Genomic DNA, 12,279 nt, shown 5'->3' with positions numbered 1-12,279 from the left:
ATCCATTGCGCCCGGCCATGTCTCTTTCTTTCAATGTAGGATGTCACTCATGAGCATCAATTCTTCACTGCATTAAGGAATGTTTGATTTCAGAAAGTGCCTGCGTATAGAATTGTGAGGGTGTGGCCTATGTCTTAAGCCTTGGAGAAACTCAGCTAGCAGAGAAGAATGGAGAAAGTGGTCATAACGTTACGATTATCTCAAAACCAAATGCAGATAATATGACCTTGAGCACAAGGTGCCACAGAGACAGGGATGTGGGATGATGGCGGTGATAGACAGGGACACAGGATGAAAAGGGCTTTGGGCCTAGTGAGACCCTGAGCAGAGGAGCCAGCTGGTACCATGAGATAATAAATTTGTGTGTGTGTTTTTGTTTATTTGTTTTGAGACGGAGTCTCGTTCTGTCGTCCAGCATGGAGTGCAATGGTGCAATCTCGGCTTACTGCAACCTCTGCCTCCTGGGTTCAAGCAATTCTCCTGCCTCAGCCTCCTGAGTAGCTGGAACTACAGGCATGCATCACCACGCTGGGCTAATTTTTGTATTTTTAGTAGAGACGGGGTTTCACTATGTTGGCCAGGCTGGTCTCGAACTCCTGACCTCAGGTGATCCGCCCACCTTGGTCTCCCAAAGTGCTGGGGTTACAAGCATGAGCCACTGCGTGCCACCTTATATTGCTTTAAATTAATAAGCTTTGGTAATTACATAGCAACAGAAAACTAATACAGTGAGTAAAGAGGGAAGTAAATGTTGAGGACTGAAAGGATGCCACATCTAGGGCACTATGAGAAGCTGGGAAGCAAAAAAGCACCCTGGCCGGCTGGAGTCATTCTGCCAGAGGTGTTGAAATACAGTCAAGCAAAGAAAACCTGCTCTCCTCCTTAGGAGAGCAGTACTTGAATCCCCCTGGCAGGGATTTAACCCAAAGTCTCCTTTACGAGAGGAGTGCTCAGGTCAGTGGTGCCGGCTATGGCTCCGTGACTTCTACCCAAGAAAAGCTTGGTAGGGAGAGTGGAATCAAGACAGAGGTGAGGTGTACACACTTGGGTACACACAAGCACTGCCATTTTGTGGTGCATTCCCAGTTCTTTCAGAATATTGGAGAAATAAAAGCACAGCCCGTTTATTTTTCCTCCAAAAGAACCAATATTTGGGTTTTCTTTCTTCTTTTTAACATTTTTGGAAGGGTCACAGCAGTTTTTTTTTTTTTTTTTTTTTTTCGAAAAACTGGTGAATCATTTTAATGTTTAAATCATAAAGGATTCAGAGGGACTATTTCTTTAACGTTGGAAATAATTGGAAGTTATATAATTTGCACAGGAAGAACAAATAGCTTTAAAAAAACCCTTTATCTCCTTTTCTTGCACCATCTCAAGGGCCCTAAATCCCCACCGGAAACATTCTTAATGACAAAGTTACCTTTATGAAATTGCAAATTTCTAGTAAATTGAATAATAGAATATTAAGTACCTATTCTGTGAAAAAGCATGGCACTGTGCCACAATGATGTGTATAACACAGAAGCAAGTTACAGACATAGAAAGAAAATTAACAATACAGGATAATTGTGCGTGGCACAAGGAGTCCAGACAATCAAAGGTGGAATTGCTAAGGAGGAGAGAAATTATCTAGAGTCCAGGCAACCAGCCTTAAGCCCTTCTTGGAAGGAAGGATGACTGTCATCAGTGGTGAGGAATGAGAAGAAGAGACCTGAAAAGGCATGGGTAAAGTTGGGAAGATCAGAAGGGTCTAGACATATTGATGTACCAATAATAAGTAAACCAGATAATAGTAAACCAGAGATAATAAGTAAGCCAGGTGGTATTCACAACAGGAAGTAGGAGAGATGTTTGGAAAAGCAATCAATGGTGGAAGTTTTGATCACTGAGTCTAGACCCTTCCAATGTGCAATGGAAAGCCACTGGAGGCTTTTGGAGCCAACAAAAGCAAATGTGCCATGAAGATCCATGTTTAGTAGTGTTTGGTTTTGTTTGGATTGGTGGCAGGGAGCCTGGTGAGAGTTTATGGCACTGATGAGGACCTAGCCAGGGCAGTGGCAGTGGAAAGGAGAGGAGAAGGTGGCATTCAAACTACAATATACAGAAAAATCAAAAGGACATGACGCCACCCTAGAAAATCTATTGAAGTCATAAGGCTTCAAAGGTTTTGGCTGAGACCTTGCTTCTTTGAGGGGGAACAAGTGGTCTCAGGCAATCTTCTTTCTCTTTGCAGAAGAATATAATTTTAGTGTGCTTACTCTAACATTCTTGCAGAATTAGCTCCTGACTAATTGAGAATGTCAGAGATTTAAAAAATTAGTCATGTCTGGCACAGAGCATGGTAGTGCTGTGAAAGAGCTGCCCGGAGCAAGTATGAGACAACTTTTAAAGATGCTCTTTGGGTGCAGGTTGGTGCCAAAAGTGCTGCTCGAGCTATGAGATTCCATGGGCTGCCATATACCATCACATTTGGTTCCCGGCTAAGTTGTCAACTTCTGGGTTTGCCTCAATTTCCTTCTCATGGAAATAGGGCCTCAAAAGAGGAGCACCCTGAGAAATGTATGTGATTAGCCCTAATGCCAGTCTCATTTTCCCCCACCCAACCATTTGACATTGTTCTTGCCTCCTCCCTGCAGCAGTTGTGAAACTGAGACATCAACTGTGCCTGGAGATCAGTGAAATGAAGGACTGGAGACACTAAAGGTAAGAGTTAACATTTATTGAGCATCTACAGTATACCAAGCCCTCTTCTAGAAACAAATGAACACAAAGTTCTTGGCACAGTGCCTGGCACAGTCAGGCTCCATCAAGTTTCATTTCCTTTCTCCCTGCTATTAAATGAGAAAGAGGGCATGAGGAGGTGGGAGTAAAGGAGCCAGAAAGGGAAGGTAGGAGACTGGCAAGAAGAAGCCCTGGCTGCTCTGGGATGCAACATGCAGGTTCCCCCAACCCTCCTGGAGAAGGAGGAGAAGCTGCCCCTTACTGACCACTCAGGAAGGAGAGAAGCCTCCCATGTCAACGCCCCCAGCTCTCTCTGGGTCAGAGCCAGCAATGAGGACAGGTGGGAGAGTACAAGGAATGATTCTTCTCCCTTAGGCTACCTCTGATCCCCACCAAGTCAGTCCTCTGTCCCCAACTTACCCTCCTGGTCAGAGGAAAATGTCCTGGGAAATAATCCTTGACTTCCCTTGTTTTTTCTTCCTTTGTTTCATAATTAGTTTCTGCATCATTTTAGTTTTTTTTAAGAGGGGAATAAGCACTTGATTGAATTATACCCCAGGAAGGTATAGGTTTGAAGAACCTGGGATCTGGCTTCCCAGTGGGCATCTTCCTGTCTTGTGAGCCCCCAGACTCTGCTGTCAGTGGTAAGGTCTCCTTTCCCTAAACTCCTCCCCAGTATGGCTCACATGTCACTTAGAAGACTTCTGGGGCTCTAGTGGTATGAAGAGGTACATATTCAGACCCCAAAGTCTTAGAGGCTGGCGCAGTAATCATCTTGCATGACATAAAGGTGAATGCTCTTACAATGAATGGAAAAATAGAAATTCTCAGTCAAGCAATAGAAACTATATAAAAGAAGAACCAAATGGCAATATTAGAACTGAGAAACACAATATCTGAAATAAATTCACTGGATGGGCCCAATAGCAGAATGCAAATTACAGAGGTAATGTCAGTAGACTAGAAGGTAGATCAACAGAAATTATCCAATCTGAAAGATAGAAAAGTGTTTGAAAAATAATGAATAAAGCCTCGGGGATCTGTGGGACAATACCAAATGGTCTACTGTTCATGTTGTTGGAATCCTTAAAGGCAAGGAGAAAGAGATTGTTATAGAAAAAAATATTTGAAAAAACAATGGCTGAAAACTTCCCAGATTTGGTGACTGACATAAATTTAAGATTCAAGTAGCTTGTTAAACCTCTAACAGGATAAATGTAAACAGAACTGAATGTCCCACAACTCCCTACCTTCCTACCCGCCAATGCCCTCCTCCTCACTTATCTGGACTCTGAAAGCATCTGAGCTTTTGACCCTGGGGTAAGGGAAGGAGCACATGAATAGGAGTCAGACCTCTGGGGATTTTAACCCTGGCTCACTGACATGTGTGAGAGCTGAACAAAACCAGTCTTTCTGCCTGGGCCTCAGTTCCTCACCTGAAAAAAATCTCAGGGTTGAACTAGACAGTCTTCTAAGTCTCTTCAGCTCTAAAATACCACCCTTTATGAACTCTTATGTGAACTTTTTCTGTTCAAAAATAATACTATATATCAAACCCTAATGCTATGAAACAAAAAACTGCTTTTCTGCCAAGAGTCTTTTCAATCCTTATAATGGTACAAGTGACTGAAATGAAGATGGTCACAGAACAGAACCAAAAATGAGAGAAGTGGAGGTTTTCCTCCAGACCATCCAGCCCTAGCTTCTTTGGCTTCCAAATTTGTCCTCTTTCCCATCACCAAGAACCAGAGTCCTGGGTAATGCCAGAGCCACATTGTGAGTGCCAGCCTTTGGGCCAGGGGCCGATTATCCCACATTTGTAGAACAGGCTGGAGAAGATTCAGATCTTCTCAGCTCATTTCTCCAGATAGAAACATGTTGCTGAGAGCTGGCTCCAAGACCATTCTCTCCCGCTTCCATTCCCTCCTTTGCCCTGAGGCAGATGGCTGGGCTTGGAGAGGCTCTCTGGCGTTAGACACAGCAAGTTTTTCTTTCCCACACCCTATATACGATGGCTCTTTTGAAAATACCTTTCCTCCCCTCCCTCCATCTGCTTGTGAGGGTGCAGGGCTTTAACTCAAGCAGACTTGGGGATGGATGGGACTCCTTCAGGTTTCACCATTGACTGGCCTTGAAGAGCTTTGTGGCTTGGCCCCCACTTGCTCTCCTCTCTGCCAAGGCGTTGTAGTTCCCTCCCACTCTTGCACCTTCATGTGGCCCCCACTCTGCCCTGGTGTGCTGGAGCTCATTCTTGCTTCCCTTCATGAGCCATTTTCAGCTCATTTTTTTGGCATATTGCCTCTTCATTTTCAAGAAAAAATACAAAGTAGTCTCTGTGAGTGTGACGATTCTGAGTCATTGCATGCTGTCATCATTCTAGAACAAAAAGATGTCAAAAAGTGGGTGGATTGATTTAATCTGCAAGGGAATAGGCCTTCTCTTCTTTGTTTTACCCTTGATGACTCATTCAACCTGAATCAAAGCTGAGTAGTCTTGGCCTTCAGATAGGAGGCTGGGGTGGTGGGGAGCAGAGTGGAGGCACCACCTAAACTGGGACTATAGGCCTGAACCTTAGGAGCCATGTTCTTATGGCATGGAGCCTGCAGAAGGGTCTGAGAAAATAGAGACGTAGCATGCGGAGCCCTTGCTCATGTTTGGACCTCGGTTTTCTCATCTATAAAAAACTCAAGGCCAGGCTCATGCCTGTAACCCCAGCATTTTGAGAGGCTAAGGCAGGGGGATCACTTGAGGTCAGGAGTTCAAGACCAGCCTGGCCAACATGGTGAAATCCCATCTCTGCTAAAAATACAAAAATTAGCTGGGCATGGTGGCGGGCACCTATAATCCTAGCTACTCAGGAGGCCGAGGCAGGAGAATCACTTGAACCCTGGAGGCAGAGGTTGCAGTGAGCTGAGATCATACCACTGCAGTCCAGCCTGGGCGACAGAGTGAGACTCTATCTCAAAATGAATAAACAAAAAACCTCAAAAAGATCACACAAGAGCAGGTTGGGAAAGGGCTGGGGTGCGTGGTCTCAGTGTAAATATTTCCCTGACTCACTGTGCTTTCCTACCTAGGAATTGGAACCTTGATTCAAGAAAGGAGGTTCAACCCTCACCTGGCTTAGGAACCTGGAGAGATGGAGAGAACAGGCTTTGCTGTCAGACAGACTTAGGTTTGGATACTCCCTCTGCTCCTTCCTCACTGTGTGACCCTAGAATAATTACCCAACGTCTCTGAGTGTCGGTTTTGAGAGGGTGAGTAATTATTCTGGGGTCACACAGCCAGGAAGGAGCAGAGGGACTATCCAAACCTAAGTCTTCCACGGCCTTGGATTCATGTAGTCTCCCTGATGGGTTTGCTGGCCTCACTCACCAGTGCGGCCTATGAGGCAGGACTCTGCAGGAGCCTAGAAGTAGTGAAGCAGCACCCTGGGACAGCAGCTCTCAACATGGGGACTGGACCACAGCAGGAGGCCTATGAGAATAAAAGTATTGATTTTGGGAAAGAGGGACTTTTTGCCTTTGTCATGGTGGAAGCCAGTATCTGTGGGGTCTCAGGCATGTTGGGCTGTTTAGTGGTCCACAGACCCCCTGAGGTTCCTACACAGGTGGCCCGGGGGTCCGTGAAGAGCTCTGTGCCATTCTGGGAGAGTGATGAGATTCATCTCTGTAGTCCCTCCTTTCAATAAGAGTTTTAGTAACACCCCCTGGAGAGTCAGTTCTTTGGGACTCTCCCAAGAAAACCATGACCAAATCATGCTAAACAAATCACACGCTGCTCTGCCTTAAAACTCTAACCTGCGTCATTGTTTAGCCTGGAACGTCCTCTCTACCCACCAAACCCTACCCATACCGGAGACCCAGCTCCAATTCTAACTCTTCTAGAAAGTCCTTCAAAATCTCTCTAGCCCACTGCAATTTTTCCTTGCTCAAAACACATGGTCATGCCACCATTTTCTTCCTGGAGAATGGCTATTGCTTTTGTTTGTCAGCCTCTGTCTTTGTTTCTTCATAAATGTTGGTTTCCTCCATCTTCCTCATTTCCTACTTCTGACCCAGTCACCAAACCTGTTGGTTGTACCTCTTAAAGATGTCTCAAATTCCTCAACCTCTCTGCACCTCTCTGGGCTGTTTCCTGGTTCAAGCCACCATCCCTGGCAACAGCTCCTAATTGACCTCTCTGAATCTTATCCTGCTTGCTTTCATCCACTCTCTACCCTGAGGCCAGAGGACTCTAACATACAAATCTGCTGCTTCAAGCCCTTTATCTCACTGGCCTTGAGATAACACAGAAACTCTCCAACAGGCCTTTCAAAGTCCTTCACTTACGGGCCCCTGCCTACCTTGCTGGTTGTGTTTCTCAACACTCCCCACCTTCACCACCACCGTCATCCAGGCCTGCCGCAGTCTGGTCAGAAGGTTATGCGTGCTCCTGCACATCCTCTCCATGGGGAGTGCTCTTCCTTCCCAACTGCCACACCCCTCATGGTGCATGCTTAGCTCACACATACTCAGTCTTCGGGTTTCCACTGTGATGATATCTCACCCACTCAGCCTTGCCCACCCCACCCCAGTCTACACCCAGATTACCCCCTCCCCTCCCCATCACTGCAATCGTCATTCCATTTTATAGTTGCTTGTTCACTTGCCTCTGTCCTTCACTAGACTACAAGCAATTTTAGAGCAAGAACCATATCTGCACAGTTTACTGTTGTATACCCAGTTATATGGTTCTTGCTCTAAACCCAGTGCCAGGCTCAGTGTCTGCTGCTAGTAGAGGCTCAAGAAATAATTCTTGAATAAATGAATGAAAAGTAGAATGAACCTATACATCCAGGCCCTCAAGGGCAGTGACCATTCCTCATGCTTCGCTGGATCTCCCTTCAGTGCCTAATTCAGGGCCCTGCAGATTCTGGGTGCCAAGGAAAGGAAGTGATTGTTTGCTCTTAGCAAAAAGGCCTCGTTATTTTAATAGCATGCTCCTCTATTTCTTCATGTTTCCCTCTCTTCAGATGGAAAGTTTTTGAACTATGTGCTGGCAGGAATGTGGCTGACAACACAGTGACCTGGATCTGCCTCCAGGGGTGCCGGCAGAGCAGGGCTCTCACGCAGGGTTAGGAGATGCACGGAATTCAAGGCCTCCCAGTGACAGTTAGCAGAACTGGAACAGGCTGCTCATCGAGGAAAAAGCCCTGATGGAGTACAGGAACTCAAGTCCCAGTTCTGGTTCCTTCACCATTCAGCTGTGCCATCATGGGCACATCACTCAGCCTCACTGGAATTCAGTTTCCTCAGTAGTAAAATGTGGTACGGTAAGGGGAAGGACCAATACTTTATCTTCACTTACAATTCTGAGTTATTATTCTATGAAAAAAATATGTTGGCTGGGCATGGTGGCTCATGTCTGTAATCCTAGCACTTTGGGAGTCTGAGACAGGAGGATTGCTTGAGCCAGGAGTTCAAGACCAGCCTGGGCAACATAGCAAGACCCTGTCTCTACAAAAAATAAAAAATAAAAAACATGTCACCATATTTCCACTAGAGGTGAAGAAAAATTGGGCTGTTTTCAACCTAAAAGTCAGGACAATTAACTTATCTAAAATGAGTTAAGTGTTTTGTAGTAATAATCTCATATATTAGATAGGGCTTTAAACTTCTTAGTGAGTTTTTATACTTTTGGTTATTTCAGTAGCTGTGGCAGAGGCACTGTATGGGTTGCCAATATCTGTTCTCCCAGCCTCCCCTACCAATTTTATTAGAAATGGCAATATGGCCAGGCATGGTGGCTCACCCCTGTAATCCCAACTCTTTGGAAGGCCAAAGTGGGTGCACTGCTTGAGCCCAGGAGTTGGAGAGCAGCCTGGGCAACATGGGGAGACCTCTGTCTCTTAAAAAAAAAAGAAAAGAAAAGAAAGAAAGAAGGAATGGCAATATGCACAGTTAAAAACTATATTCCCCAGCCTCTCTTGCAGCTAGATATGACCATGTGACTAAGTTCTAGCCTAAAAGCTATAAGCAGAAGTGTCACGTGCAGCATTTAGGAAGCCTCCCTCAAGGAAGAGAATGCATGCTTTGCCCTCTTTGTCCTTTGCTGGCTGAATGAGAATAAGATGTCTGAAACCCAGGCAGCCATATGGGACTATGAGGTAAGGTGCCAAGAATGCTGGTGTGGCGAGACAGAGGGAGCATGGGTCCCCAACACAAGGAGCCACCGTCCCAGTCCTGGGCTACCCTCCTTTTACGATTCTTTTGGCATAAGAGAAAAATCACTTCTGGTTTGTTTTTTTTTTTGACAGAATCTCGCTCTATCACCCAGGCAGGAGTGCGATGCGCATTCTCGGCTCACTGCAAGCTCTGCTTTCTGGGTTCACGCCATTCTCCTGTCTCAGCCTCCCGAGTAGCTGGGACTACAGGCCTCCACCACCACGCCCGGCTAATTTTTTTTTTTTTTTTTGTATTTTTAGTAGAGACAGGGTTTCACCATGTTAGCCAGGATGGTCTTGATCTCCTGACCTCGTGATCCGCCTGCCTCGGCCTCCCAAAGTGCTGGGATTACAAGCATGAGCCACCGTGCCCAGCAAGAGAAAAATCACTTCTAATTTGCTAAATAACTATTATTTTTGTTTTCCTGCCCCAAACCTAATCCTAACTGAGAAAATAATGATCCGCTTTATGCAAGCCCCTGTGCTAGATGCTGCAGGGGATGCAAAGGTATACAGGCTTGAGATACACAGAGACCTGGGCAAGAACATTCACCCCCACACAGAATGCAATAACATTCTGTCTAGGGGTGAAAGAAGTGCCCAGAAGAGTTTGATATGGCAGAACCATGTGGGCATGAAGAAGACTCATGGGAGACGTGGTGAGGGAATATGATGGAAGGTTCTTGAATGCCAGGCTAATGAGGCTGGAGTACATCCTGTGACAGAGCAGATAATCTTGTTCCAGTGTACAAATGAAGAGGCCCAGACCTCATAGGTTGAAGGACTTGTCCAAGGTCACCCAGCCAGGGAGTGGCAGAGCCCATCTCAATTCTCCTGACACTTGGTCCAGTGCTATCCTTCAATTCTGTGCTCTTTGAGAGAATCTGGGGCAGATGGAGTATAAAGATTTCACACTTTGACACAGCCAGGGAACAGGACTGTATCTCCCCACCCCCATCACACCCCAACGTGTTCAAGAGGGGGCTTTGGGTGTTGCTAGAAGTGTAGGATCTGGACCTATCCTTAACTCAGAGCACCCTCCCTGGGCCTCCCGTGTAGCTCCCCTCACAAGGCTGTCATAGCCAGGGTGCTATCCCACTGTGTAATAAGTACCAATGTGTGTAGCACAGTGCTGGGTGCTTTATGTACATGATCTAATTTACTGCCCTCAACAGTCTAAAAATTAAAAAAAAAATGTTACAGGTGAAGATGAAGAAACTGAGGATTTAAGAAATGAAGCCACTTCCTCAAAGCCACTCAGTTGATAGCAAAGTGGAGATGCAAAGCCATGTTTGTTCAGCTCCAAAGACAAGTTCCAACAACCACATTCTAACATCTTCCTGATCCCTGCCAAAGCATAGAATGGTCTCCTGTCCCTACTCAGACTCCAAGGACTTACCTGGTTTGATAGGCTGACCAGTGCCAGGGACCTCCTGTCAGGCTCCAGTTGGTCACGTTCTACCTGGAGCCAGGAGCCAGTTTCCCATCACATCACTCATGCCCCACCCGTGACCCCACATGGGTCAGGGATCTCCTGGAGAGGGGGCAGGCCCCTGCCTTCTGTGACCTCAATCTTCCTGGGACTCTTAGTCTTGGTTGGTCATGGGGCAGGGGTGTCAGAGTTTTCCCAATCTAGTTTCTAGAGTTCACAGATTCCAGAGGGCTGTTTCCTGGGATCAAAGACACTTTGTTTTTTGTGTCCTGACTGTGGCTGTCATGGTTAGAATGCATTCATTATGAATCAAGCTGACATTCTTTCAGGAAACAACTGGTCATTAGAACAGAATCTTCTCTCATTACCAGCATTTGGAAAGTTGAGTTTCATTTTGTCGGTCATTCAATGTGAATCTTTCCAATAATGTGGTATGTCCAGCATTCCAGCATGAACCACATATTTCCCCAAGCTGACCATACAGCTTTCTTCTGGAACTTTCACAGGAGACACACTGAGATGTAGCCTGCAGAGCTGAAGGCGACAGATGAACCTCAGCCCCTCTGCATTCATTTCGCAACTATGAGGGGACAAGCACTTTGCCCTCAGTTGTCATCAGCCCACACTATTCCTGTCTGGCACAGCCTCCCTTCCCATTGGCCAAACTCTCACCATTCCTTTTCAAGCTCCGCCTAAGTGTCTCACCCCTACACCCTTTCCCTTAATCAGGCTGAAGTTGGAATGTGTTCACCCAATTTTATTAGAACTAAATATATTCAGCTTAGCCTAAGCTTTAGCAGATTTTAATAGTTATTAATGGAATATTCATCTATTTCCCTATACACACTGTAATCAACACTCCCATTCTCAAATGCACTACTTAAAGTGTCTGAAGATCAGACACTTTAAGTAATTCAAACTCATGACAAAGTTTTCTGAAGATATAAGCAGATCCTGTTAGATACAGATGCACATACAATTCTTATGAACACTTTCATGTTCATTGTAGCATCATCAAAATATCTGACCAGAGCCTGTCACTGCACCATGTAGACATTCTTACAAACAGCTCTTATCTAATCCTCATAAGCCATCACCTGTCACCCATAAGGGACAATTAAACCACGGATCCACATGATTACTGTAGGCTTGCTTCTTCATTGGCTGCAGGAATCTCATGAAAATCATGTCTTCATATATAGCAAACCTTTGGGCTTATGCATCCTTCTAGGAAGAATAAGCAGTTAATGGGCATGAAAGGCCTTTGAACCCTATGTAGCCCTGTACGTGTGCAAGCTGCTCTTTTAAGTGGACAGCAAAAGACAGTGGCAGAAGTCAGGCTGGGCTCCAGACCCAGCTCTGCCTTAATAGTCAGGTGATCTCAATCAGATCATTTGTATTCTCTGAACCTCAGGTTTCTTGTCTGCCAATGGAAATTATAATAATGCCTGCCCTACTGTGAAGTTCAGATGAGCTCATGGATGTGAACACCTTTTGAGGGTCATGGAGCGACACTTGAATGCCAGCCATCATTTGTTCACGTATATTAACTCTTAGTTTCTACAACACTAGGAGATAGATATCATCCCCTCCTTTCACAGATGTGGAGACTCCAGTGAGTAGAACCTTGAGGAACTGACCTTCCGACTCAAATCTCCCCATCCAATGCTCTTCCCCTCTGTGCTCAGGCACCATCCTCGGCTCCTATCCCTGCTCACAGCTGCATCATATGCATACTGTGAACATCACATCGTATAGTCTTACCTTAAGTCTGGGGTCCAATCAGTTGTCAAGAGCCACACGCTGGGAAGACGGAGATCAAGGAAAACCAGCCAAGCTCCTCCCAATATAAGGATGTTTGCCAAGTTCCAGGGAGCACCTGCTACCCCCAGCCCTGAGTGAAGTAAGCACTGGAGAGAAC

At 45.7% G+C, this 12,279-nt stretch overlaps 1 long non-coding RNA gene across 1 annotated transcript; it reads left to right on the top strand.

Annotated features, from left to right (window-relative positions):
- The first annotated feature begins 2,634 nt into the window (after positions 1-2,634).
- On the top strand, positions 2,635-11,483 carry LOC129482773 (uncharacterized). Its single transcript, XR_008657809.2, has 3 exons — positions 2,635-2,703; positions 7,736-8,035; positions 10,130-11,483. It is a non-coding gene; the product is annotated as an uncharacterized lncRNA (long non-coding RNA).
- Positions 11,484-12,279: the final 796 nt, after the last annotated feature.

This window comes from Symphalangus syndactylus, chromosome 5, assembly GCF_028878055.3.
Source record: "Symphalangus syndactylus isolate Jambi chromosome 5, NHGRI_mSymSyn1-v2.1_pri, whole genome shotgun sequence".
NCBI lineage: Eukaryota > Metazoa > Chordata > Mammalia > Primates > Hylobatidae > Symphalangus > Symphalangus syndactylus.
The sequence above is the reverse complement of the archived record's forward strand: the minus strand, read 5'-3'. Positions and strand labels throughout refer to the sequence as shown.